The sequence below is a fragment of the Varroa destructor genome, unplaced genomic scaffold (assembly GCF_002443255.2).
Source record: "Varroa destructor unplaced genomic scaffold, Vdes_3.0 BEIS01000005.1, whole genome shotgun sequence".
Taxonomy (NCBI): domain Eukaryota; kingdom Metazoa; phylum Arthropoda; class Arachnida; order Mesostigmata; family Varroidae; genus Varroa; species Varroa destructor.
The window spans coordinates 34,823,560-34,851,380 of record NW_019211458.1 but is presented as its reverse complement, the minus strand read 5'-3'; the positions used below and the strand labels follow the sequence as shown (position 1 = coordinate 34,851,380).

General features: G+C 44.3%; 1 long non-coding RNA gene across 2 annotated transcripts in view; it reads left to right on the top strand.

Moving 5' to 3' along the window:
- Positions 1 to 24,217, top strand: part of LOC147755603 (uncharacterized) — a 72,394-nt gene extending 48,177 nt beyond the window's left edge. The window contains exons 1-2 of one of the 2 annotated variants that reach the window (XR_015328372.1): positions 19,241 to 19,350; positions 20,381 to 24,217. This is a non-coding gene — a long non-coding RNA (uncharacterized LOC147755603). Of the gene's footprint in view, positions 1 to 19,240; positions 19,351 to 20,380 lie in introns of those variants that run through there. The other variant, XR_015328371.1, reaches the window with a different exon arrangement.
- The last annotated feature ends 3,604 nt before the right edge of the window (positions 24,218 to 27,821 follow it).

The following is a 27,821-nucleotide window of genomic DNA, read 5'->3' as shown; positions in this document are numbered from 1 at the left end:
GAAGATTTATCCGGCAATACGCAGCATAGAGAACCTGGGTAAGACGCAGAGTGTCTCATCCCTATCGGGAAGAAATATTGCCAAAGATTAGCTAGTCGTCCACTTACAACTCAATGGACCTAATTGATAGCAATTGGGCGGTCAGTGGAGCACTAGTTACCTTATATACTTGCCGTGTCTCTACTGAACTTTCGATATAGTGACGGCGACATTAGCTGCTAGCTCGGGAACTTCTTTTGTGCCGCATACGTACACACGAGGATTAGGACGACCGCAGATCCGAAGCGTGTATGTAAAGCCTTCCGGATTAAATTAATTAGTACAAATATTATCACGTTAATATATGAATGCTTTTCGAAGACGACAAACGATGAATTTTAATTGATAACAGCAGGTATTGCATACGATTGCTGATCAAAAATCGGCCAGTTCCCACTATGAAAAACAGAAAAATCGGTTTCCCGATGGCTGAACGTCACATCCATAATTCCACGTTCATTCAGTCACCCATCGACTTATAGAAGATTACGACAACTTGATAGTCCAAAGTATTATAGGTAATCGTTTTATTAAGCGAAGCTGCATACTATCCATCTGTTTCGAACGCTATCGTATCACCGGTCATTGTAGTTAATTGCAGTGATGATAAAGATCTCGTAAGTGATTATGAGCAGGAAGGACAACAATGATCGAAGCCGGGTTAGGATCGTCGATGAACCTTATCGAGCCATGGGATCGTTACCGCAGGATTATGATACGTCTGCTGAGGATGGCAGAGGCTGAAGCTGACGCAAACGCGGAGTACGAAGCTGGATCTCCAGATGAAGACCGACTTATTAACGGCGCTGTTTACGAAAGTACTCTATAACTGTGGCCGACATTCTACGAAAAATTGACTTGAGTCGTACAGTCAGTGAAAATTAAACTAGCGGGATAGGTAATTGAATAGGGACACTGCTGTATTATCTATTTAGATGCAATTAACAGAAGAAGGGCAAAGCACAATGGTAGCTGCTATCCATCAAATTTCCGGAGTACCTATGCGTTGGAATTCATGAATGGGTTTCATGCCAGCCCGTTCAAAGAGGTCGACGTTTTTCAATGCAGCGAAATTCGGAGAAGCGGATTCGTATCCGATTAAGTGTATCTGTTGCAAGTAAGATCGCCGGAATTATTTATGCAAGAAGAGAATAAATCATACGGAATGCGATCCATTATTGCCTGTTTCTTCAGTTGCTTGCAGGTGCTAGACGATCGACTAGCAAACCTTTCTCAACCTGCCATCGCAGATGTATCATGCACGCTCGTCTGCATCGTGCACAGCACGTCGTCGTCGCTGAGCTAGTTATAGAGGAACCGATGGAATGTCCACTAGTCAAACTTTACGTAGGATGGTGTGTCTGTTAATGGGTCTGCGCATCACCAATATTTGGTTTGGTGGCCGTATAATCCGTTTATTCAGATGTCGGCGTCAGCTGCGGCCGTTGTAGGCACTCGTACCGCCCGTGCCGATGTTGTTACCGCACAGTGGTAATGGCGGCAACTAATGCGGTTGTATTGGACGCGCGGGTCAATTGCGCGCTATGCACCGCCCGAGGTCCTTTCCTGCCTTCCCGTACTTGACAATAACAACAGCAGCAGAAGTATCACCGTTGAGATCTGTGGGTACGGGATTTAATGATGTTGCTGACAATACCGCGAGCAGGGTCACGAAGAAGGCGGAACACAAAAATGAACAGAGGGTCGCCCGCTGTCGTACATACAGCTGTACTTATCTTTACGATGAGCAATTAGCATCACCCATCGATATCACGGAACGGCCGATGGTCGGACACCGAGCGTCAGTCGAGGGAGTTGACGCTCCATAGGACAGAACAGGCAACGTTCGACGAACAGTCTCACCTCACCTTACTAGGTGCTCGGCCTTCAGCGAATCTCGAACTGAATCGAACTGCGAATGCGCTTAGAGTCGGCAGAAATGTGTACTCCTGTATCCGAAAAGGACTCTACGTCCTTTACCTTAAAGCAGCAGTTAGTTCTGTTCTTATGCATTGTTTTCTCGTTGTGTACCGGGGGCCGGACCCAGTGGGTCTTCTTTTTTCTCGAAGCCAGTTAAGGTCATTATTTCAGTATACTAGATACTTATTGCGCGATAATGGGTTCAGCAGAAGTTGCCATATGTGTAATACCTTGAAAGTCCGTCTGCCTTCCAGGATTAGGGGCATATAAATTTCAAGCTGAGTGTTCATACAATGCGGACAACATATACAATGGTAGATCGTCTGCGATGTCATATTTATGAAGCGACGATTAGCGCCATGAAGTAGAAGCAGCAGTAAGCGTCAAAGGAGAAACGATGTCACGGCCATCGGCACAAATCATTCTCACCATGATCACCAGCACCAACAACAACAACAACATAATAATCGTCATCATAATCATGCTTGCCAGCTGTGGACTGCGGGGGAGTACAGACGGGAACGTTGCAAATTCGTTGCTATAAGTACTACTCGTTCGGCGATTTCGTTTTTGCTGCCTGCGAAAAGAGATATACCGAACATGACATCTTTTCCTATGAGACGAAATTAATGATTAGCTTTTGATGGTAAACTCTCCGGCTTTTTATAAGCAATGCATGCATGCATGCATGCGTGCGTGGCATACCACATATTACAGCGGCCAGCGGTGGCACGAAGTGGCCAGGGCTCTTCAAACAGCTGGCAAAAAATAATCTGCTTCGATATTCTATTTTAGCTAGTTTATCTACCTGTATTTTCTTTTGTTCGAATTTCCACCAGAACAGCTCGATATTCGCTAGGTGGGAAGAGTGAGCCTCGTTTTAAAAACTTGGACGATAGTAACTTCGATTTTATTAGCGTGACGAGCGGAACGAACTTTTCAAGATGATGCACGTAATACAGATGATAATAATAGTAATATATATGAATAGGTCTATCGTACGGTCAAGTCGACCAACATGCAACGTACAGACAGGCCGTACGCTGACACACCTAAGAGCATAGCAGACCGTCCAGATGACTATGTGGCATAAGCGTGCACTTGGAATTGATCTTGTACACTATCCTGATCTGCTTGATGGCCTGCGGTTTTGCCTTCTACGGTTGTTTGTTTCGTTTCGTTTCTGATCCTTGCGATAAATATGTAAACATTCAGCTGTGTGATACGCCACCGTCAATACAATCGTACCAAAGTAGAGGTATCAATAGAGCTAAAGTTGAGACACCTGCGCGAATTGGAAAAAGTAACTGCGCTGCAAGAAACCGGTCACCTGCCGAAAGCGTTATACTGATGATATCCGCAGCTCGGTGTACGTCCGCTTCTTAGTATACGCGGTAATTATATTGATATTTTATTAAGGTCATATTCTGCTGTTGCTCACATGCTTATCATAAATAAATTCGTCCGCTTAGTTACATACAGTAGTATAAGTAGTGTATGTGCACGATGAGAATGTGAAAAATGATTTTTATGTATGTAACGTGCAGTAAAAATTACAGAACACGTATTGTCTGTGTTCGCTGGCACTAACAGAATCATGGCGGTTAAACAGTATCGAAATATGCTAACAGCGCAGCTATTTTTTTTCAATATTTTTTTTTATCCCATTGTCCATTTTTGCAGAGAAGCAAAGGCGTGCTGTCGATGACGGGGTCCGTACGAAGCCGGCTGTTCCCTGCATGAATCTCTGAAAACAAAGGCGAAAAAATATTATTTGAAATCGATACTCCATCGACCGCTATAACCCCTGATGTTCCGCCAGATCGTTCGTTGGTTTCATACGCATCAAAGAATGACGAGACCGTCAAAACCACTGAAAAAGGCAGATCAATTTCATGGAGCAGATAACTCTGTAGCCGGTACAACTTGTACCGACACCCCGTGGTCACGTAACGTACAACTATAAAAGCGTGCGCCTCTTGTTCTCATATATATCACGAGAATGATTTATTTCTCTTTCTCGGCCGCATTTTTCCTACGTTTACATGATTTTTGAGCTATTCGGTCGCAAAAATTCGGCCTGGCTATTCGATCCCGCTAAACTATCGTCTGATTTTAATTTGTAGAAATACAACTTGAGTGGACTAAATATGAATGAGGTTTATCTTCAGATGAACTCCCCTGACCCGGTGACCAGATTGTCAAAAAGTCGCATCCATCCCACCAGTCTTTAAAGTGCCGAATGTTATTGTCAAGCAGTAACAGTATACATTAACTACTCAATTGTTTCTGTTTATAATGACATTTTAACCACATAATTTGCCTTGCTCAAAGCTATTTTTAATCTAATATGAGCGATATTACTGCAGTTAGTGTTGAAATTCAACAGAGTTAAAAAACTCGATGCAAGATTACTGACATGTTCTCTATACTACATGCAGTACCCTATACAGAGAATATCTATAAAACGATCGGCGAAAATAATTCGTGATTTTTTTGTCTATAACGTAATAAATGTCCTTCTTACGTTTGCCAAAAACTAGCGTGTCAAAATATCTATCCGGTTCTCGTCAAGTTTCTCATATCTTATTTTTCCGTTGGTAGGTCGCAACATCTAAAATGACGTCACTGAATTGACGGTTCCCCATAATGGCGACTGGTCCATCGGTCCGTCGTTATACCTTCGGTCGATATAGATTTGCCACTATGAGGACGGCCGGCTCCTTCCGGTGGGCCTGTTTAAGTAATTCACAGTTATGTGCCTAAGCAAGTTACTGCTATGTCTAACGTTGTATTATGTTAGTGTTAATGGCATAGTATATCTTTCCCGTTAATAGGTTAAGGAAAACATCGGGAACAACTGTCCGGCAGGGATTGACCATTCAGGTCAAACACTATAGCGTTAGGCAGTGGAGGAAATCCACTACGTGCGATAATACATTGTAAATATTTAAGTCTATTTCGTTTAAAGTGCTGTGACAATCAATTGGATATTTGGATTAATGCCCCGCGGTAAAAACAAAGAAAATGGTGAGATAAAATTTGCACTTAAGATCCGTCAGTTTATTCGTTACTGTCCCTTAGTAATCTACGACGTCAGGTGTTTTGGCTATTCTGTTGCCTGTCGTCCGGCTGGCTTTTTTTTCTCTTGGCCGTCCACGTGTCTGTTTGTGTGTGTATGTCCGTTTCTCGGCCACTCACTTGACCCACAGAGGCGCCGCGAACAGCTAACGATGATGATGATAAAAGACAATGAAGAACTGGGTGGCGATGCTGCTGATGGTCAAAATGAAGACTCTGTATCGTCAGTGGAATAAGTTAGGCGTCGCCGTCCAAGCGTCGCCAACTGTCTCACATCACTCGACGGTAGCAAAGTGCGCGCGGCCGTTGAGCCGAATTAGACACCGTACAACGACGTAATTTTGAGTCAGTTACCAGTGAACTATTTTGCGGTGCGAAATGCGCGATCCGTCAGTAAGTACTTGAGTCTAGACGTTAGCTAGTTGCCATTTATATATGTACATAGTTCTACTCAAGACAGAAAAACGAATCTTGTTCATTTACATGTCTAAACGATCAGTTCATTCAGACGCCTCTGGTCAACTTACCAGTGCCCTAACTTTGCTCGGTAGCATCCTGCGCTTCGGTTGACGAAAACCGTGGCCACCACCGCCGCCGCCGCCACGCTCTGCCACTTACCAGTTAACGAACGTTTTGCGTGCATCCAGCGCGAATTAGCTGGAATTATGGCAGGTGAAAACGAAGGCACACTGATTCATCTACGAAGCAACGCATCACCGCAAAGCGTTGACAACTATGTCGTCAACGCCGACGCTGATGACGACAAGAAACGTACATAATCTAGACAGCGAACAAAAGATCCCTTAAGACACTTTGGAGTGGACTGTCGCCTTTGCGGAAGACCTGAAGGGGGAGCTGGTAGGGGGCCCTACTACGCTAAGCTGGGACACCATAATCAGCTCGTAAAAACTCTGCCTGTTGGACGGCCAGCCAGTGCTGGCTAGCACAAAGGAGAAGAGCTCAGGGGGCTAGCGGGAGTATTTCATATGCTGGCTGTCTCAGTCAGCCAAACTGTTGCTTGATCCGGAGAGTCCGAGTCGCCGATTTCATTGTGGCCACCGTCCTGACAGCTGTATAGCGTTTGTTAGCGCTCATTAAAAATTGACACACATTATTGCCCCCACGTTACGTTCGAGTTACATTGTTACCTTCTAGGGAGGTATTGTTGTTGTTGTTGTTGCTGCTGCTGCTGCTGCTGCTGCTGCTACTATGTTGTCGTAACGGCGCTGTCTTGAGTCTCCGTGTCAGTCAACAGTGTTGGCAGCTGTGGTCGCCCCGTCCATTCACGTGTGTTATCCCGTAATTTAGCTACCATATTTATTTTACATATGATACACTATCCGTACATATATCTCTTCTATATTGCCTGCTGGAAATCTTTCACTAATGTTTCACAGTCATATCGCATTGTGTTGAGTAAGTGATTCCTGTAGATAGCCTGCTAGCCTTGTCCAACTTATTGTCAATCCCTCTGAATTTTGTGTGAGTCTACTGTGTGTATACTTGCGTATCTATATGGGGCATAATTACGTGGCGTCCTTTGCCCTGTGACGGCGGCTCAATTTCGTTACGCGTGAACATGGCTCTGTTACGTTACTGTTATGTAATAGTAATTATCTCCTAGCTGTAGTGTTATTTATCAAAGTAAGTAAATTTCCGGCCACTAGACTAGGCTTATTTTTCTAATTTGGCTGGGTAAAATAACACTTGTCCAAAAAAAAAAATAGAAGTGTTTATTGTTAACTGCATACGAGTATTTTGCTGCTATATAATTATCGTATATTTGGAGTAGAATTGCCCCACGGTTAAAGAGATCTGAATCTTACAGAGCGGCCTATTATTATCGTTAAGGTAAGTATTTTTTCTTGCAGTTATTTCCTAGAGCTATAATACTAGTTTACCAGGGAATATTTATGTTACGATACCAAGTTTCATATTGGCTTTTCTGCTTGAAAAAGAATACGCATTTTTCTGGGGTGTGTGGCTAATCGGGGGTTCGGATCCTACAAGAAAATATGCTTGGGTTATCATAGATAAAAAGTCCAGATTTCCTAATTCAGGATATGAACCAGGCATACGCTGTTAAGCCAGCATCGACGGCTGACGCTCTTGTTGTATGTTCAAATATACAATGCTGACTTTAAAGATCCTACTGCTGCATTTATAATATTATTGATTCCCTTCGGAAGAAGGGTGCCTGTCAATGAAGGTGTTGTTACATTGATAACGAATTAAAAATTGCCGTCAAACGATGCTTATCTGTTAAGTATTCGTGGATAAAATAGGACGCTAGCACACCGGGCGTCCTAAACTGTCAGGTACTGAATCGAGATCACCTGTATTTTCGAAAAGAATCAAGTATAATCCATCATCGACGCTTCACAGCTTACGTTGGTATGTGTATTTTTTTTGATTCATGTTACGAGTGTCTACGTATTGGCAGTACGTATTGAAGCACTATACGATAAACACCATGCGATGTTGAAATCTAGTAAAAAAGGAACTCGACATTTTAGATCCTTGAGGAAAAAAATCCTTAAAAAAATTAGACTAGTTTATCTACAACCGAGCATGCAAGCTCGATAAGGATACATGTAGTCGAGGCCCTATACTTCTTCCAGAAGGCCTGTGGAGCGCAGGACACTTTACGCTAATCACCTTCGGGTGTATTCCCTTCCCATGAACTGTTGCAGATGATCGACTATCATTTTCGTCCGGTATCATTGTATCTTTACTTATAGCCACCTACTTCCAGCTGAACTTAGAGTAAACAGCTACTCATGCTGGGTGATCATACACTTAGCAGGGGTTTGAATATACCTTCTCCGCTGTTTTATCCGACGTCTCGGAAAAACTGCAGATGAAAATGTGTCATCCGCTGCTGGCAGCTCATCGGAGAGGATTTTCTTTGCACGGACCATTAGGCAGTGTCAGTATGCAACATACAAAGTTGAAGTACGTACAGCAAAAAAACCTTCGAGACGAAGCCAATGCCTGCGAGGGCAGCAGCTACAACAGCACGGGGTCTGGCATAACTGCGACGACTCTCAGTTCGACAACAACAAATGTGGCCAATTAATTGTATTGTTGTTATCGCTATTTATTTGACCCTGTTGTATACGGCGTCCTGATCCACAACGCTAGTCACATTGTGCCTAAAAACATTTCGAAATATCAGAGCGCTTTGGCCGTCCGTCACTAACAATTTCGAGGTGCACAAGGAGTGAGTTCCACGCAGCGTGTATGTAGCGACAATAGAATAGGGTTTTTGCATGTTTTATGATAGCATCTTTCATTTGAGGTAATGGATTCGATGTTTTGCTTGATTCGACACATGAACTTAGTAACTTCAAATTAAACTTACTGTTAGACGATATCTTCAAGCTTTTCTTACTCATTTAACCGCTGTTATGTGGTTAATGGCCTCGGTCGTATTGTCCATGGCTGTTTGCTGGGCGACGCGCTTGCTGGGCATTGGAACCCCCGTAGGCGCCTGTATAAAGTGTCATGTGGCACGTAATACAGAGACGCCCGTGTGCCTGTGGCATACTACCAATACAGCTAAAATTTTTACCGTACAACTTTTAGCGCGAAGTTGCCGCTATCGGTTCGCACTTACATGTCTTCTGCGCTAAGGAAGAATGACAAAACTGCCATCCTTTTGAGCCAACAGACAGCCAATAAAGCTCGTTGTTAGACGGGACACACTCCAGCATCGCTTGCAACGATATTAAGAGCTAGCGCACTCCCTTCGCCCAACATCTCCCACTCCCGTCTCGCTTTCTCTCTCTTGTTTTTTTAGCTCGCTCGAAAAAGTGGGGAAGGGGTGCGTCTTATGCCAAAGACAGGTGGTAGTGCTTGTCATGTATTTAGCAGTCATAGAACACGCTGTGCGCTGGCCACTCCGTCCGCTAGAAGTTTGAGAGCGCAAAGACGTCGAGGCAGCCACGTGTCCCGATCGGGAAATTAAAACTTACTTGCGACTTCCTGACCGCAGTGACACACGCACAAGTGCACCCACATGCAGACTTTAGATGGATGTGCGGCATTCTGTGAAAATTGGTTGGCAACGCCACTCCAGTCTAAACGTAACAGGCTTCTCTAGAAGAAACCAAGGGTGAAGGTAATCCGCCGCTTTGGATCACATCATATTCCCAATGGAAAACAGCACGACGATATGGGAACGCTACGAGCAGAAAGCGCATTTCAGACAACAATCGAGTACCATATATTTAGGGTCAACTCAGCCGGTGTACGGAGATCGTCACTATGAACGTACAAGCTACATAACCAATAGTACTCCTATTAGTCATCGTCGAACTATAGCGTTATTTTAGCACTTTTAGAAGGTAAATTTATACGTTTTTCGCGTGGGATATATGCAGTTATTGTCGCTTTAATGTCTCCGCGCCTCTGTTTGCGCGTATTCGTTCAAGCACAACAATGATTGAAAAAAAAACCGCTCTCACGAATGCCAAATGTTCCGCACCGATCGTTGACGGCTTCTTTGCGTAAGAACAACAACAATTGCTTTAGCTTCTACGGCTAGCTTGAAAGCAAAAACCTGTCACAGTGAGCAGCAAAAAGTGCACTCTGAAAATGGCCTCGTCCTGTCACCACCTAAGAGCCAAGTGTCTACCTTCATCGACTGAGAAGATCTTAGCGCATCGAAGAGTAACTGTCTCAGCTACCCGTTTGCTGCTGGTCGTTTAGCATTTCGACTCGAGTTTGAGCTTTGTCTAAACGGCAGTTTTTGTCCATCTAGAAAATCGTAAACCCTGGCGAGATCTCTGCTTTTTTCGCCAGGACGCGCAACAACTACCGGCATTCTAATACCGATGGTACATGACTGTTGTCTAGCTTTCGCTCTACGATTTCAGACTACGACGGGTGTCGATGACAGCGCCGAGGATGATGATAACATTCCGACAACGACAAACTTTGTTGAAACTAAGCAAAGTCTATCCATTGGTGGTTTTTTGGTTACATTGTAATTACAGTGAACGATCTCCTGGCGCGAACAGTTCGCACGTTGTCAGAAAAGGTATACGAAGTGGCCACCAGACCGGCAGTGTTTCGAAACTACAAATGTGTAAAATAGACGGTCGCTAGAAAATGATATGATGTTTCATTGGGAAATATATAAAAAGTGGAATCTTTAATGTGTTTTTGTATACAGAAAACGAGTTCTATCGACTAGGAATAGTTGCAACGAAACATCGAGAAAAATCGGTGTCCAGTGCATCATGCTACCGAGCTATCGGTTTATTTTTATGGCTTCGGGCACAGCTTGAGCTGCCTGTTTCCTTAAAAAGAGTTCACATCGGTTGAACACAACTGATTAAGTCCGATAAGTAAAACCTTATAGTTGACAAATGTTGTTTGCTTATGACAGCCCAAGGAAAAGGAGTTTAGACGATTAGGTACAGACCTTTAGTTCGCCTATCACTGCTTAGCCCAAACGTAAAACGATCGAATAGAGCGACATAAGCTTCTTCTTGGCGGAAACGCTTAAAAAACATGGAAAATTTTCTGCTGCAATTTGGATGACATGGCTGTCACTCGACACTGTCGAGCTTTACTAAATTAACTATGAGAATAATAATAACAGCATCTATATTTACACTTCTCACCATAAAGTTGGAGACCATGAGCGAAAATACGTTGGACGATTTTTAGCTATCCGCAACTTAGAACTAGAGCTTTCATACCGACAGGCAACGGGTTACTGCTGCACGAAGTTACAGCTTAAATGTACGTGTCGACTGAACTAGTTTCAAGCGAAAATAAGGATGGGTAAGGTGACCCAGTTTGAATTTTCACATACTATTCTGATCGTTATTGGGAAAATGTTCGCCAAGGAATCTTTCTGTAATCTGTGCATTGAGAGAACGGGTGCATTTGCAAGATAGGCAGAGATACTCTTAACCTTAGCGTTCATCCTACGCTGTCTGGACGCGCCTAAACACGTTCGGTACAAAGCCATCATTGGCAGCAGCTAAGAAACAATTACTACGCTAGCTAATGACTCAACGGTGTTGCTTCTTCCATTTTTTTTCCACGAAGCTTTAACGATGAACCATATCATCATGTCGTATTGCAGCTGGTAAAGTTTCAAGTTGATATAAACTGACGATGTATTGTGCCTTTTCGGTCGGCTATCACTTTGTCACATACAAATGCAGCCCTTCTGTGGCAGATTCGTCAGTTGGCCCACTTCTCCTAACGGGCTTAACCAATTAACATGTACCCGCTTCATTCTACATATACCGCCGCCATGTCTTCATCCAGTTCTGGCACACCCTCCTTACACTTCTCGGAGCCCTGTTAGAGATACTGAACGTTGACAGTCTTAGCAGCAGCAGCCGCGTTGTCGTCTCACTCTAATCTTTCTCACGCTGCTAATAGCTGCACCCAAGTGTAATTTGGACACGTCCACCTCCTCCTGAATGAGAAGAGTTACACACAGAATCCTTAGTGAGCCCTGGCCGACAGCAGGTAGCGACTAGGAGTCTGCTGTCGAGTTCCCTTCTATTGCGCCCCACGACCACTCTATGCTTTCTCTTTTTCGTTGTGCGCGTTCCCGAAGAAGCTCATTCTTGAAGCATGCTCTGTTGTTCCATGTCCGTCCTGCTAGAGCTTGCTAGCAGCAGCAGCAGCAGCAGTCTCTCGTTTTGGTCGTTCTCGGTCGCTTTTCTTGGCAAGGGTTCATCAATCCCGAACACCTCTGCCCCTCCCATCCCGTTCGCGGTTCCTTCTGACTCCTTTCGGGATGCAGCTACGCCAGCGTTTGTACCTCCTTCCGTTTCTTCTTGTTCGCTCTACAACAGCGTGTGTTTGCCCACTACCTCAAACAGGCGAAGCATGCTTTCTCTACAATACCCAGACAGAAACACAGCGCGCGGTCACATGTACCCCTTCATAGAGAAAATCAGACCACTAACGCGACAAGGCTTCGTTCTTTCTGACGTCGTCCTGCCTTCTTAGCTGGTGATTTTCCCAGCTAAAGCTGACCGGGATCGTACCCCAAATGTTCGACTAGTATGCTGGTGATAGCGGGGCTAGTAGGTGGGGCAAGAGGGGAAATTGCCGAGAGAGGTAGGTATGGGGTGTCGTTAGGTGTCTCAGGGTTTCCGGCGTGGTGCGCGGGATGTAGTCCGCCAGTTAGCTGGATCCAGGGAATAGCGAGGGAAGATGGGGAGAGTCTGGACCGTCGAGCGAGGGCGTGGACGACAGCCAATTTGTCCAACGCCGAAACGGCCAGCGAAAACACTGCACACAGACATTCAGTCACACACCGCCGGCGCAGTACGCGGACATCGAGCGAGGCACATGTGGTTCACGGACAGCGAAGGTCTTGCAAACGAAAGACGGCCAGTCAATCGTGGATCGGTCAGCACAAACAACAACTGCGAGCCGCACCGCCTGTTAAGGGGAAATCTGAAGATGGACGAAGGGCATACTCAGCTAGTAAAACAGATATAGAGATACAGCAGAGACAGCAGCTAGGGCAGGAAAACCGATGGTGGTCGTTTTCCGCAAAGTACTATGCAGGGAAAAGTCACAGCGGTTCGCCAGGTTCCAAGCACGCGATAATATTTCACAGCATCTTATTGCTTCATACAAAAACCAACAGCGATATAAATCTATTACTTATTTGCGGAAATATTCCCTCTCTCTAGTTATATATATATATATATGTATATATATATATATAAAACTAATAGTACGGGAAAAGAGTTTTCGCGCGAAGAATACAAGGTGTTTCAAAATAGGGTAGTTGATCTGAAGTCCGCCAGGCAACTTAATGCACAAGTGACGCTAGCGTAACGAGCATATTAAAAACCGAATCTATAAACCATCTAAAAACCAAATAATTTTATTTTCACAATATTATACAAAAGCATGATATCTATCTACAGACAACCTATATTATTAGATGCTTCGTGATCGGGCGTTGCGAAGTATTTAATTTAATTTAATACTCTACTTCGGATTTCTCAAACCCTAAGGGGCTCGCTGCATAACAATATATTCCGCCTTATATTGGTATATGCAATAATACATTTGTTCATAAAATCCCTATAGCAAAATGACTCTCGTTTAGATCACTTTTTTTGACAGGTCACATCTTCTGGCTCACCAGGTTTTGTCGTCGTTGTTAATATTTCCGATCTCCTAACCAGTTTTCTCTCTTCGATTCGTCTTTTTGCTCGATACGGCATCGCCTGTTCGATGACAACTTCAACTTTTTGCTCCTTCTATGTCTAAAATCAACACCCGCGTTGAACAGGCGATCTGACGAAGGCAAGAGCGCACCCGTTCACCAACTCTATCATTATATATCATCGTTGTCTAGCTAACCATCATACCGTGGCAGGGATGCGTACGGTTCAAAAGCAGTGCAACGATCGGTGGAGTAGATGATGGCGACGATGAAGACGCGCACGTTTCGCTGTTGAAAGACGGAAAGACAGCGTCCAACAGAGAGAGGTCAGTAGATGAACCAGCCAAAGGAGAATATAGAATGGGACTGAACAAGGATATCCAAAAGAGAAAAAGGGCACAACGGGGGCGCGTGACGGGGGCTTACCGTGTGCCCCTGTAGATGGGGTAACGATGAAGACAAGACAATGAGAACCTAGAGCGTTCGGGTGGAAAAAAATTTTTTGACAGGTGCCTGGAGGGGTGACCCATAGACCGAAATGAGGGCCAGATAGATTCAGACTTCGTTGACGACGGGATTGGTAAGGCAAAGGGGGGGCGGGTTGAGGCGCGAAACGGGGTGCTTAGCGAAGTAAAGGAGAAATAGGAACAGGGTAATAGGTGGGGAACGTAGGCGAGGCTAAAGAGAATGGGAACAGGTAGGAAGAAAGCCAACAGGTTCAAAGGATCCCCTGAGCTTAGCATGTCGCCCCCAGGGTTTGGTCGACAGTCCTACGCTTGTCTGCCTCTAAGCAACAGAGAGAGGTCGCACCGCCAGGAACTCACCACTCCGCTCTGTCTAGTAGTCGGTAGATGACACTATGCACAAGATTGCCTTGTGTGATCGTGCTCTGCGTTTTGTTAGCTTTTCTGTATGAGATGTCGTAAGTAGCATACTCCACAAATTCACATGTACGACTTCAAATTACGTTGATACGGGAATTGTTTGATACGTGGAACGACACGTCCGTTACTTGTCCACAGTAGAGTTTTTAGCTGTATTCGACTCGTCCAGTACTCTTTTCATGATAGATCTGAACAAGTTCAGTATCGATATGAAATGACAGTAGCAGCGGCAGCAAATAGTAGGACCTGGCAAATGGTTTTCTGACCGTTAGCGTTTCACCCATCATGCGCCAAAAGCAACGTATGTACAGGCCAGTGCTGCCACCACTACCTGTGCTACCTGAGACGTGTGAACCTCGACATGTAGGCAACAGAAAGGGCGCGATTCGGTCCTAATTGCTTGCCATTCCATTTGGGCAGACGAGGCAGGACGAGGCACGGAGAAGGGCGCAGGCGAGAAAATGGACACGGTGCTCACAAACGTCTTTGTGATCGAGGCTAACGAAGAAGCGTTAGCGAACGAGGCCACCCGGGGCAATTTCTAATTATTTCCTCTGATCCTTTGCCAAAAGCTGCTAGCTCAAGTCAGAAGGGAATGGGACAGGAAGTCGAGGAGAACGGTCGGTCTTTGGTGGCCTAAAGCCGTGAAATGACGGTGGAACTCCGCGCTTTTTTGTTCTCTAGAGGCGATCAGAAGTAAGCAGCTGCAGCACATTCGTCTCAAAAAAGGAACAGCCTAGAAGAGAGGCCTGGTCTCGAGCTAATTACGGCCTCCCGTCCGGTGTTGGCAGGCCACTCCTACATATGGGCATACTTCATGTACATTTCGCAAAACCAAAGTGGAATGGAACTGCTTCGCTTGAAGCCGCCTTCGAGGTTGTCACGACTATAAGAAAAACAGCGGCCTCGATTCTCTTAAGTGGAATTTAGAGGCCAGTGCTTAAGGTGTTTAAAGAAACGCCTAGTACACGGGTGTTGACACACACACACACAGACACACATAGACATGATGGCGACAACGTTGCGTTTAACGGTTTAATGTAGAACCATACATAGGCATGCCTGAATATACGATCTATGTGCTTATACAAATCTAGCCGACCCCCCTTCGCGTTCCCGTCGTTCCTCTGAGTTCTGTCGAGCGCGACGGTACTAAGCGCTAACATTTACTTGTCTGTATATAAAAAGACACCGCGACTCCCTACACTGTTCTCCAGCCGCCTCAGTGAAGTAATTCTCGTTTGAGATAACTCGCATACTGTGGCTGTTGCATTGACCGAGGTGAAGGCACTTTGCGCAAGTGTCAAATTTAATTCTTAGGGAAAAAAAAACGATGGCCTCGTCGTCGTACGCAGCTGTATTGTTTTTTAACGCAGTATGAAACTTTTTTTTACCTTACGCGACTCCTGTTATCGGGTGAGTTGCTCGAGTCCGCGACGAAGATTCGACAGTCGGAGGTAAAGAAACGAGCAGACAATAAAGATCGTTGAAAAAATTGCCCCTTTCGGTTTTTCTTTTTTGTTGCATTAAGTGTGCACTCGACTGCATTGAGGCTTTTTTGGACAAGTTCGCCACAAGCCTGCATTAGCGAGCAATTACGCCAAACGACACCCTGCCAAGTGACAGCTCGCCGTAGATACACCGCGAGGTATGGTGAAGATCTAGAAATGACTGCGTGTACCCAGAATCGTTCTGGCAATCTTTGAAGCACGCGTAATAGTCGTAATTGGTACACAAACAAGAGATAGCATTGTGCATTGCTCTACATTGCTTTGTCGTTGCATAACAATGAGCACTACTACAAGTATTATTTCAACATGTAGCGAACAATGTTATTTATCAGATATTTATAACTGAATCATTTTTCGTTGCATGTTTTGTCGGTCCTATATGTCAACCTTATAAGTCAAGTAACGGCTTCTTATAAAGTCGTTACATTGGCTTATAAAGTTACAGGAGAAATATAAATAGCACGTCTTGCACGATTAGGTTAGGCATATACAGTTAACAAATTTAGGCGCTTAAATATCTAGATAGGAACGAGTATGCACAGTATATAACCTTCGACATTTTTTGACCGCTAAATCGGACTTCTTTTTGTGCTAATGAGCTTTTTCCCGATATACATACGTATGTACTATTCGATGAAAAGACACCGATGATGCGCATCCTTCATAGCCACTTCGAGATATGTATAATCCTCAATGTATGTATACGTATATATAATTCGAACTACGTGCGATCAATAGACGAAACATTGCGGGAGAACTCAGGCTCACTTATGCGCATCGCATTAAGGGGCGGTAGGGCCTTGAAACTACGGCATCTACCTACAGACGATTTTATGTGCCCTACATAATATTGTACCCATGATCGCGCAGCTCAACTCGAGTCAATCATAATGGTCCAGTAGAGCACATACAAGCCATCGCCTAGCGTACGCAGAGAACATTGTATTTTTAACTCACAACTGTTTGAATATGTTACGGATCGGAATCTGTATATATATATACGTATCCAATACACCAGTATAACGCTCAAGAAAAGAGGTATCGATGCAGCGGCTGCATTTATTCCCTGATATGGACCGATTCCCCACGTAAGTACACAAGGGAAAAAACACTATCTATCGTCGGCTCGTACATCGACACTGAAACCGAAGGCTTACAAACTTCATAAGGTATAACGATCAGTGCCCACACAAAAATGATTGAATCTCCTTCACTTTGCCTCGACACTTCAGCAAACTGATCATTGCCCGACCGTTTCGGGACACAAGTGTGCGCCCATCGTACAGACGGGGACCATATCAAGGCATACCTAAAGACGTTTTTTTATTGCTTAATACAACTAGCACGTATTTTCCATACTGTAATTATACATACAGTAGATTATTTATGCGTTTTACTCATGCGATTATTAAAGAATTCTTCATTACATAATGAACCTTTTATGACCATATTCGACCCCTGAACCCAGCGTACTAGTGAGGTTACGCGTTATATATATTCGCTATCTAGTTTGATTTACAGAAGTATCTATTTTGCACGGTTCGTTCTAGATTAAGGGAATCTATCCCGGAACTACATTTGCTTGTTCGAGGACATGATAAAGTTACTTCACTTAATTTTAAATATTTGGTCTTATGCTTTCTGGAATTAAGTTAAGATGTGATTGCTGCTTGACCAAGATAAAAATTGTTTACTAAGAAACATCCATAGCATCGGTTAATTCTCTAATTAAAACAGCGCCAGGATTGTTGCCCCGACGATAAGTACCATACAATCTATAAGAATGAAAAAATGTATGACTTGTTTAAAATGTATATAACTATGTATCTAGTATATCTCGGTGCGTTCACTTCCCCACATTGTTACACAGCTAAAATTTTTTCATAAAGATATCTGCCTTCTTTTCCCTCTGTTTTTTGCCATCTGGTATTTCATTCATTCGATGTTTCAGTTTCAACTTTACGAAGGTAGTCGGTGAGGTTCGTTTGCTGAGTGAGTCCCCCGAGAATCGGGTCATGAGATAACGAAACGGGTCTCCTTTTCTTGGCGAAGTAAAGCCATTGGAGCAACGATAAGAATCCGATATCAGATAAATCACTCTCTCGCATCGAGTAATAATCACAAGTATCATCATCAACATCATAATTGTCATCATCACCTGCACTAGCAGCATCATTGGATTAATGCTTCTGGCGCTCGCTGCTTGGTGGGGCTGAGGAAAAGAACTGTGTGGTCGGTCTGTCGAGCGTCCGTAAAGAGACGGTCGCGCTCTTTCAGTCTCCTCGCCTGGCCCTTCGTTGAGATGTGAGCCGAGGGACTTAATAATAGAGACCTCAAAGTAATACACTTGCACCGACCAGCATCGCAGATATCGGAATAACTAGGATCATTCTCAAGTTTCAAACCTCGAAGAGAAGACTGCGGGCGAGGAGGCCACGGCCGCCGCCAGAGATGGTTATCGCGAAAGTACCACGAACAACTCGGTCCTATCCTGCGTGCGCGGGGATGTACTTCAAGCTGTGTAATAATGTTGCCGCTAAAGTGCACCGATGCTCCCAGAGCAGACGACGACGATGCGTATATATATATATATGCGCCTGTGGGCTACGAGGGCCGGGGGGCGGGGGCAGGTGCTTACGAAGTTGAAATAATTTGACCGAGAAAAAGGGGTCTTCATTTTTCTGGTAAATCTCTTTGTTAGCTGTGTGCTGGTGTACATATATTACTACTCTGAGTGCTAGATTAGCAAACCGTACAATGATCAGTTAGTCGCCGACCATTTTTCTTTCCTTTATGGCAACAGTACACTTTGACTTTCTGGTTAGAAATAGTATTTATTTTAGTAAAGTGCCTTCGAGCAGATAAGACAATAGGTAGCATTTTCAGATGGCTCTTCAAGTACATATAAGATTGGCATCAACTAACGGAATCGGTCGACATTTTAGGCTCTACTAATGTACGATGGTTTTAAGGTACCCATAGCGTTAGTAAGGCCGATCGAATATACTGCCTAATCGAAACAACGATTACTGTAGTGTAACAGTTAAAAGTGTACAGAAACCAGTGAAGATCTTCCTCATACGCCGGCTCGTTGTGGACAACTTCGTTGTTCTCTAAACGGACATCTAGGCAATATCCTGCCCGAAACAGGACAATCGTTTAGAGGGCTAACAAACAAAGAAGGATGGGAACTCTAAGTCTAAATCTCTATATACATATATATGGTTAGAAAATAGGTGGAATAAAATTGGCCCATGGATTCAATTCATTTGCAATAGCCGCTTGACAATGGATGGCTTCAGTGATCTGTAAAACGATATAGTTGGAGTCTATCATTCACTATATAGTTCCCTAAACGGCCGAGGCGTAACGTGTCTACTTTGCTCAGTTCGAGAATAAGAATCGTATCGACGCTGACGGTTTTAACTGCATTGAACGGGCACTGACTACCGGTGCGATCGTATACAACGTTGGTAAAACCGATTAGAAGGATTAGTTAGTTGCTTGCATCTGCGGCGGCGGCGGCGGCGGCGGCGGCCGCGTCGTCGTCGGCGGCTACGGTGGCGCCCGTCGCTGAGCACGACAGCGCAAATGTTGGCCACAACGAACGAACAACGACAAGGCCTTGTTCTATCGTTTGTGGCCCTTCTTTCTTTGCTGTAAAGTCGCTTATGATCGCCTGTCGTCGGTATCTGAATGGAATATCGCCCTCGAGTCAAAGCAGCGAATATTTGTGCCCGAATAGCAGGTAAGCAAATATGTGGCTACAGTTTGAGCTAGGCATGGCTTTGGATCACCATGATTCCTTGTGCGATTGCTGCTACAGCTGCCGCCGCAGGTCCAGTAGACCATCAGTTCAGTCCCTGGTTCCTCTCCTTTTTTGTTTCGCTTGATTTCGTCGTCTGTGTCCACCATTCGAGTTTGGCCATTGCCAGCCAACACGACCGACAGGGCTGCTTATCTGAGTCTCTCTTCTTTATGTCGCGCGCACATACATTCACTTATATTTTATACTGCTATACAGAATCTTACTGATTTGGTAAATATTGGAAGCTGCCGGGATAACGGTAGGCAAAAATGCACGTTTCTTTGGCTTTAGCCTGATCCTTTTTCACCGGTTACTGGCGGTGTAGTTTAATATCTGTTTGGGTTGGAATTGTCCTGATACCGTTCACACAATTCACTAGTAGATGTTCGATTGTCAAAAAGAAAGCCACGCGCCAAAAGGGCAGAACTGCAATGGACCACCCAATTGTTTCAGATACAACAACGATCCTCCTAGTTCACCAGCGGGTATGAAGCGGAACAGTCTCTTGATCAATTTTTGAGCTGAATAAATGTTCATTGCGTAGAACTACATCCTACCAGACGCTTAGCTTATTAAGAACGTTCGTTCTGTAGCTCAGAGCAGGCTAAAGTTTTCATTCGAAAACTTTACTTCTGTATTTAAAAATGAAATCGCTTAAAAGGCTCTTATATAATACACATACTAAGGTCGATATACGCGTCGGTCCTAATTCTATTCACAGTGAGGGTCCTGTTTAGGCTCAAGCCGAACACGACTGCCGTGCCAAGTACTAAATTTTATTGCATTTTCGGAACATGATAAAAACTTTATTCCATAGAAATTGCCTTGCCTATACGCTACATACTTCAATTTATTTGGATAAAGTTTTTTTTCTATATTCATTACAAATGTGGCTGTTTCTACTAACCACTATCTTGTAGGACTTCTCTTTGCAGTTTAAATAACTTGATGAGATTTTTTCCTCTTGCAGACGCTTCTTATGCCCGTTTCATACCTCGACGTCGGCCGTCTGATGAGCACGTTCGATGACGAATCCCATTGCCTGGTCGCTTTACTATTTCCGCCATCGATACGATGCGTTTCGATCCGGTAGCCACGGTCCTGGCTTTACCCGTCCCCCGTTCCCCACAGCCCTGGGTCGTCCCCGTCTTTGATCATACTTTTTGTACCTCGCTCTGTCCCGCAGTGAGCGAAAGTATAATAAAGGGAAGAAGTGCGTATATCTCATCGTTGCTAATCACTGCTCCAGTAACGACTACTAGATGGTACTCTCTATTTGGCTAACAGCTGCCAATAGCTGTCGTTCCAGCCGTTTCAGCCTAGGACAGAAGCTGCTTCCCGCTACCATCAGACCACAGCCGACAAGCGCTCAAACGGACGCATGACGGAGATTCTCTTCCAGATGTTCGAGGGTGCTGATTCGCTCTCTTAGTCTGACCCGTTCTCAGTCTCTACGTTGTGAGTTGAGCCGGACACGACGGTAATATTATTCAGTGTTTGCCTGCTCTCTAGTTCTAACTGCATGGACTCCCAAGCAATTTTAATCGGGTTTGACAGTTCGAAGCCATAATATTTCAGGCGGAGGCGAAGAATGATGCGGAAGCACTCTTGTCTAATCCGTTTATCCGCTGCACGAGACAGTTATGGCTCTGATCCAGAAACTCGGTCAACCCGTTCCTAAACCGATGTGTAGAGATCACCTTTGATCCCAAAGGGTTGTCGAAGATTAACCCTACAACCAAAATATATCGAAAGTTACCTCCGACTTATCCAGCCTAGACACTGAAGAAAATTCGTCGTCAGCGAGCGGAAATACCGAGTCGGCTTGGAAACAAGAGATCCTACTCACTCGGATAGGTTGCTATAATGCTAGTATATGGTATAGAACGCGCGATCAAAATGAGCTGATTTTAATACAAAGACATCGGTACGATCGCAGTTGCCATGCTTAATATAACCCTACAACAATGAAACTAACAAGTTCATTGAAACCACTTATCTTCGAAATATCAACTAACAAAACAGTAGCAAACCATCTTTTGCCATATCCAGGATCTATCGATGGCTCTACAAAAATCGTGGTAAGCCATCTTCGGTTCTTCTACATGAATGGAAAGATGTGACAAATAGATATATTGAATTTCGGACCTTATAGTATAGTACGATAGATGCATTGTTTGCTTATGGATTTTATATGGGCATTTGTTAAAAGTTTCGCCACTTCAGGTGCTAGTTTTCAATAAATAGGGTATCGTTCGTTAACCAGTTCGAGGTGTAAAATTCAAGAGCTATTATGTGCATTTAATCAGCAAGAAATTGACATTTTTTTTTGTTAATAATGAAAGGGAGACGGGGGGTCAGGGTTTAGGCTTCCGCGCGTTTAGACAGAAACTTTACTGACAGGGACGAAACACTCTATGCCGTTTTGGCAGGCAGGAATATCGCTAAAAAAAAATTATTAAATACTACCTTTACGAGACAGCACTTGATTAGCTCGAGCGATATATCTGCGAATGATAGTAGATAATAAAGTAGCCTGTTGCTGCCACTTATCTAAGCAAACGCGGCCTTAATACCCTCCTGTTTCTAGGTAAAGCGTTTGAATAAGCTAGCTGACACTCCTCCGGCGAACAAACCATCAAAAATCTCTCCCTTTACGCACGATTTCTATGGAACGTTCGACATGAAGCAACGTGCTAACAGAGTTAATATTAGAAAACTAGTAGCATCTCACTCAAAGGAAGCGTATGTAAAAACCCATTAAATGGCCATTGTCATCTGTCCAGCTGGCATGGCACCACTGCGTCATATTGGAGCGGTCAGAGGTTGCCAAGCGACGAATAGAGATTACTTTCTCAAAGTATAACATCATACTGAGATTGCTGTGTCTGTTCCGGCGCTCACTGCCCTCGCAAAGCGGTCACCATTTGAGTCTATCAATCGCGCCCCCTTTGGGCCCTTCGATGCAGGCCCTGTTCAGATCCGTGCGTGATGCTCATGGGTGCACTGTGGACGTTTGCAGCAGAGCAAATAATGCGTGAAATGTGGTTGTTTGTTGTTGACTCCATCACTCCAATCTCGTCCCCACTTTCTTCCATTCGACGTTGCACAAAACGATATTTGCTATTGACAACTGCACCAACAACGGGCAGTTGCCTCGGAGCCGTAGATAGCTGCTTCTTTTTCCAGCTGCTTCCTACAAAGCTGGCCCCTGCTAGATCCCCCTTCCTTACTCGTCTATTTCGCTATAGCCGCATGTGTCTTGTCTGAGAAGTTGTGAGTCTTGAACCATGGCGGAGTATTGTGTGTGCGTCGGAATGTTGTCGTGGTTCGCGGTCGTGATCCTTGAAGGCCTCACTTATATAAGTACACACCAACTTCGGCAATGGGCGTTTCATCGTGGTACGACTAGTACGGCAGAGAACGCATCCCATAGGCCGCTATAGGACGGCGAGACATCGATGAACACACGAGAGCGCTGGTCCAATGCCGCGCACACACTTTCAGGACTGATGCCAAATGTTGTCGAGATGTCTAAGTCTCCCAGACAATGAGGGTCAGTAGGGGACGTTATGAACTCCTGTTTTTCTCTCCTTTCTACAATCAAGCGCGCATCCCCATCGACACTATGCGCCCTCACGGTATCCCCATCACCCCATTTCTACTGACGGTCCTGTAGTGGTAGTATTGTGGCAAAGGTTCTCCAGTCAGATTCATAGATGACTGGCTAACAATGGATATGAACCCGCCCATCAGGCCACCATAGTGACTGTTGTGAGGGGAAAGACTCGACACCATCTAAGTGAGGGTAGGAACCATACCAAATATACGATATTTGAGGGAGTGGAAAAGGAATAATAGAACTAGACCTGATCTACTACGATGATTTGTGCTATTACGGATTCGCTCATTCTTGATATGTAATGTATGTATGTATGTATGACGAATTCGGCCAACCGTATTTTATTTAAAGAATGGCTAATAAATTCTGCATAATAAAACTTTAAGTGCCGTTTGTAACTGTACTACGTCAGAAAATTTCTCCCTTAAAAGCCGTTATTATTTAAACCAATTCAAGAATACGATATTATAGTATTGAATAGAAGCGTTACAAACCGGCATAAGCAATAAGGGAAATCAGAATCGCTAAAACCCGGAGCTGTTGTCTCTACATTGTAAATGCAAATACTCCGTCAAACATTTCAATATATAACTCTTGCAGGATATTTGCGATCTTAAGATTTTCTCTTAGAGGCATGCTTTATTCCGTAAAGCTTTTACGACTGACTCAGCTTCCGTTTGAAGTCAACCATTGGATCTATTGGACTTCCAGTTCGAACTAAGCTTTTTCTAATACAGGATAAACCAGCGAGACGCTTCGTAGATAGAAAGGACCTGTGGATTAGCACACCGTGTGTTTGTTGCGACGATGCCGATGATGATACTGTGTAGGTCTCGACGTGCTAGTCCATGGCCGTAGCGTTGTGGGTCGTAGTAGTTGTATTCGTCCGATCTGCTGCTACCCTTCCGGACAACGTCTACAAGAACAGAAATGGTATAGGCTTGTTGACGACCGCGTGTCGATCATAATGGATGTTTGATGTCTGCCTCATAACCGATGTCAGCAGAGCGAGTTATGGTTTCGCCAGTGGTAATAGCACCGAACAACGCGATCGCGGCAATTTCTGCTACGCCACCATCGTAATTTATCCTTCACAGACTTCTGCTGACCAACGGGAGCGAGGGCGGAGTGCCTGGGGAGCCCAGGTCGAAAAGTGCAAAGCAGTGGAAGCCAACATCAATCAAAATCAGCATTCAACCAACCAATAAAAATAAATGTCCGCGAAATGATCGGTTATTTCATGCCACTCTCTTTTCTATAGGTAATACTATCATCAGTACTTGCACTATATTGAACACGCCAGGAGTGAGATGGATGTACGGAGGTGATTCGAAGTGATAAAGATTATCCTTTGTTCAAATTATTGTAGCCCAAAAGTACTCCCAATGATGGTATGATTTCAACACGAACACCGCCATTCAAGATAATAGCTCATATAAACTATAGTAGATTAGTTAGTGACTCTTACAGGATACTATCCATGGCCTGGTCTACTAATGCCGTCTGTTTAGATTAATCGTTGAAGACTATTTGGCTTGTTCAATAATAAAAACCTTACAAAAATGTTTTTATTATTGTAGGAAGTTTTTATGCCAATTTGAAAAGCGTATCATATTTTTTGCAAATTGTTGGGTTTAGATGACTGTTAGAATCTGTTAAAAATTTCCCATTGGACATGCTAAAAAAACAAATCTCTATAATATTAATTACTATTGTTCCAGAACGTTAAATGTGCATCTGTTTCAATTATATGATATCTCTGACGAACTAGTGATGTTCTATGGCCACGAAATGGTAGTTAAATATCTTCGGCCGCGAGAAATTACGATTGAACTAGGACGTAGCAGGAAACAAGGATATGCATATGTGTTATAGAACAAACTGATAGATTCACGAGCTTTTAATTTCATCAGGCTGATCAATTTGATGTGTTCAGTGCTTCGCCTGCGTGTATCGTTAAGCACTGCATCCGAAACGGTGGCCTACATAAGTTTCGTTTTCTACGCCCGACTGCGAACGTTTTCGATGTCTTTGTTGCTAGCCGCGGATATTATAAAAGCGTTGAGCTATACATCTGTTTTTCGTAGAAAGCAACAAATTCACAGGACGCAGTAGCAACAGATATTTCGAACTGTCATTGTCATACCGGGAATTATACACAATAAATATCCAACTATATGCATAAAGGACTATCGTGGGTCGCAGGCTAGTGTCTAGTACCTGCCTAAGGCTGGCTGTTCCGTGGGTTGGCTGGATGGTGGTTGGTTCAGGGGCTGAAGGATTTTGTTGTTGTTTAGCACTAATCTTGCTATTATTGAGTCCCTGCTGAACGGAGTGCGCCCGGAGAGGAGTCTGTGTGCTAGGAGTGGGCGCACTTATCGGGGCAGGACACACCCGACGCGGTGAATGAACTGCATATAGCGACGACATCGCTAACCCGATTATTAAGATTAAGGAATGAACAGACGGCGAATGAAGAATTTGCCACTTTCATCAGCTCCTTCGTTGGCACCCCCAACTCGTCCTGGTCCTGCAAGCCCTGGCACATCATCATTATCATCGCCACGAGAATGAAGCTGTTGTCATGTGTTTTGCCCGTTGTCGTCTTGCGCTTGGCCCTTCCACGTGGCAGCGTCTGTCGGCTTGCGACCCTTCCTGTTGCCTAGGAGAGCGAATATCACGACAAGGAAATGTGGGTTGAACAAAACGATCCATAGGTTGTGGGACGGTTTGCAAAAGATGGGCTACGGATTTTCAAAAAAGTACGCCACCGCGTTTCCTGTCTCAAGAACTTAACATTTATCACAGAAGTAATCGTAACTGAACTCTGCTGCATACGACCACTGTAACTAGTTATTACTTCTGCGAGACTGAAACACTTTACTTTCGTTTTTGTCCCGTGAGGTTACGAAAGAATAAGAGTAGATTTTTATAATTATCTGCTATTCGCCTCAATTTTGTATGACACTTCGCTGCTTCACAGTAAGAAGGCTCATGCATCGGCGCCCGTCGAGATGTTTTGTTTGAGCTCATTCTATGTAGGGCTAACGTGATTCGTATAGGTAATCACATATAACTCGAGACCTTGACTAAACTGGGGTGTACATATTTACCACGACTAATATAAGTGATCAGTGCAGCGGTCGTTTGGCCAATAGGTAAATCAGACATTACTATGACGGGGAACCTTGACAGCAAGTGACCACTCTCCACTTTCTAAGGGTCCAGGTACCGTTCTTCTGCTGCCTCAATGTATTGCTGTTGGGGGAAAGATCTGTCAGTAACGTAGTACTGGGATGATACAATAGAACACATACTAGACAAGTGGATCCACTTAGGCCACTGTTTGAGATACATGAAAGGCAAAGAGAAAAAAAAAGACAGGTACGCAGGTGCTGTGAAGGAGATTGACGTGTACTCTTGGTGTGCAATCCGATAGAAAGCAAAGTCACCAAACATTTGCGTGGTTCTATGGCTAGCCAACTCCCGTGTCGGAGGTATGAACAACAACCGTCGCTTAAGAAGATGATAAAATAAGTGGGAGCTATTGTACAAGAAGGTGCCTATCGTTCTGTAGTTTACTTTGATCAGCAGTTCGTGTAAAGAAAGCTGGGTTTCAGAGAATCAGCATTTATTACTTTGCTCTTAGCGAAACGGCTTCTCTCATCCTTTTAGGTTCCGCGTGAGCACGGATATTTCGACAAGTAATAGCCGTTTTTCTTGCATTAGGCATGATCGCCTGTGATTGTGGCCTGCTTATTGTTGATCGATCGCCGGTAACGGTAGCAAGGCAGAAAAGGAAAAACGTCGAATAGAAAAATGGAAGCATCCATCGTTACAAGCGAGACTCTCCCGGCCGGATTAGAGCGCTAGTTGTAGTTGTGATAATTGTCGACGTTATCGTCGTCGTACTACGGTGCGCGAGAATAAAGCCACTCGCGTCGGAGAAGCAGCTTGAATGAAGCAGCGAGGATCTATGCTTCTTTGGCGCGAAGGGAGGCGCCAGCGGGCCAACGATTCCTTTACGTGAGAGGGAGAACGGGGGTAATAGACAATGCAAATATGTTCATATCAACAAGCAAATTTCCGTCGACCGGCTAGCGCGCGCACACACACACACATACATATATATAGGCACCGCCGCGTGACATGCGATCCACATTTGCATACGTATTGCCTCTTTGCAGCTACCGCAAGGAGCCTAGTCAACTTAAGGTAGCGCGGAGCGTCTATTTCTATGCGTCGTCTGTGTCGGTTTATCGATGCTTGTGATCGGATGCTTCACAAGTTCTTTCATACAGGCGCTGCTGGAGTCGGTGTCATTCGATTGTTCGCTTACAAGGTGAAGTCCCACAGCGGGCAAAAGATCTACCAACCTAAACGTACCAATGTAGGCGGAGAGATCCACTATTATCTTCAACGTAGATTATGGCTGACAGTGCGATGTCATACTGAGCGACCAGGAATACTAGCTTGCTAGCGTCGGGTTATTGAAGTAGTTGATCCTGTCTCCAACGTTCAGAGATGGCCGCGGACGCCGCAGCTGTTAACTATCTTCTTCTCGATCCAATGACACAACGATTGTTGGCAAAGTGTAACAAATTACAATGTACTCACGCAAAGCATAGAATCTAATATGACCGAAGGAAACGTGTGTTGCAAATGTTTAGATTGAATCAACATACATTTATACCGATAGGATATGCTCTAAATTTTTCGGTTAGAACAATTAAAAGTGCTTTGGTCTCAGATTCTTTAATTTTTTTCTAACGCTAATTTCAGGAAATTG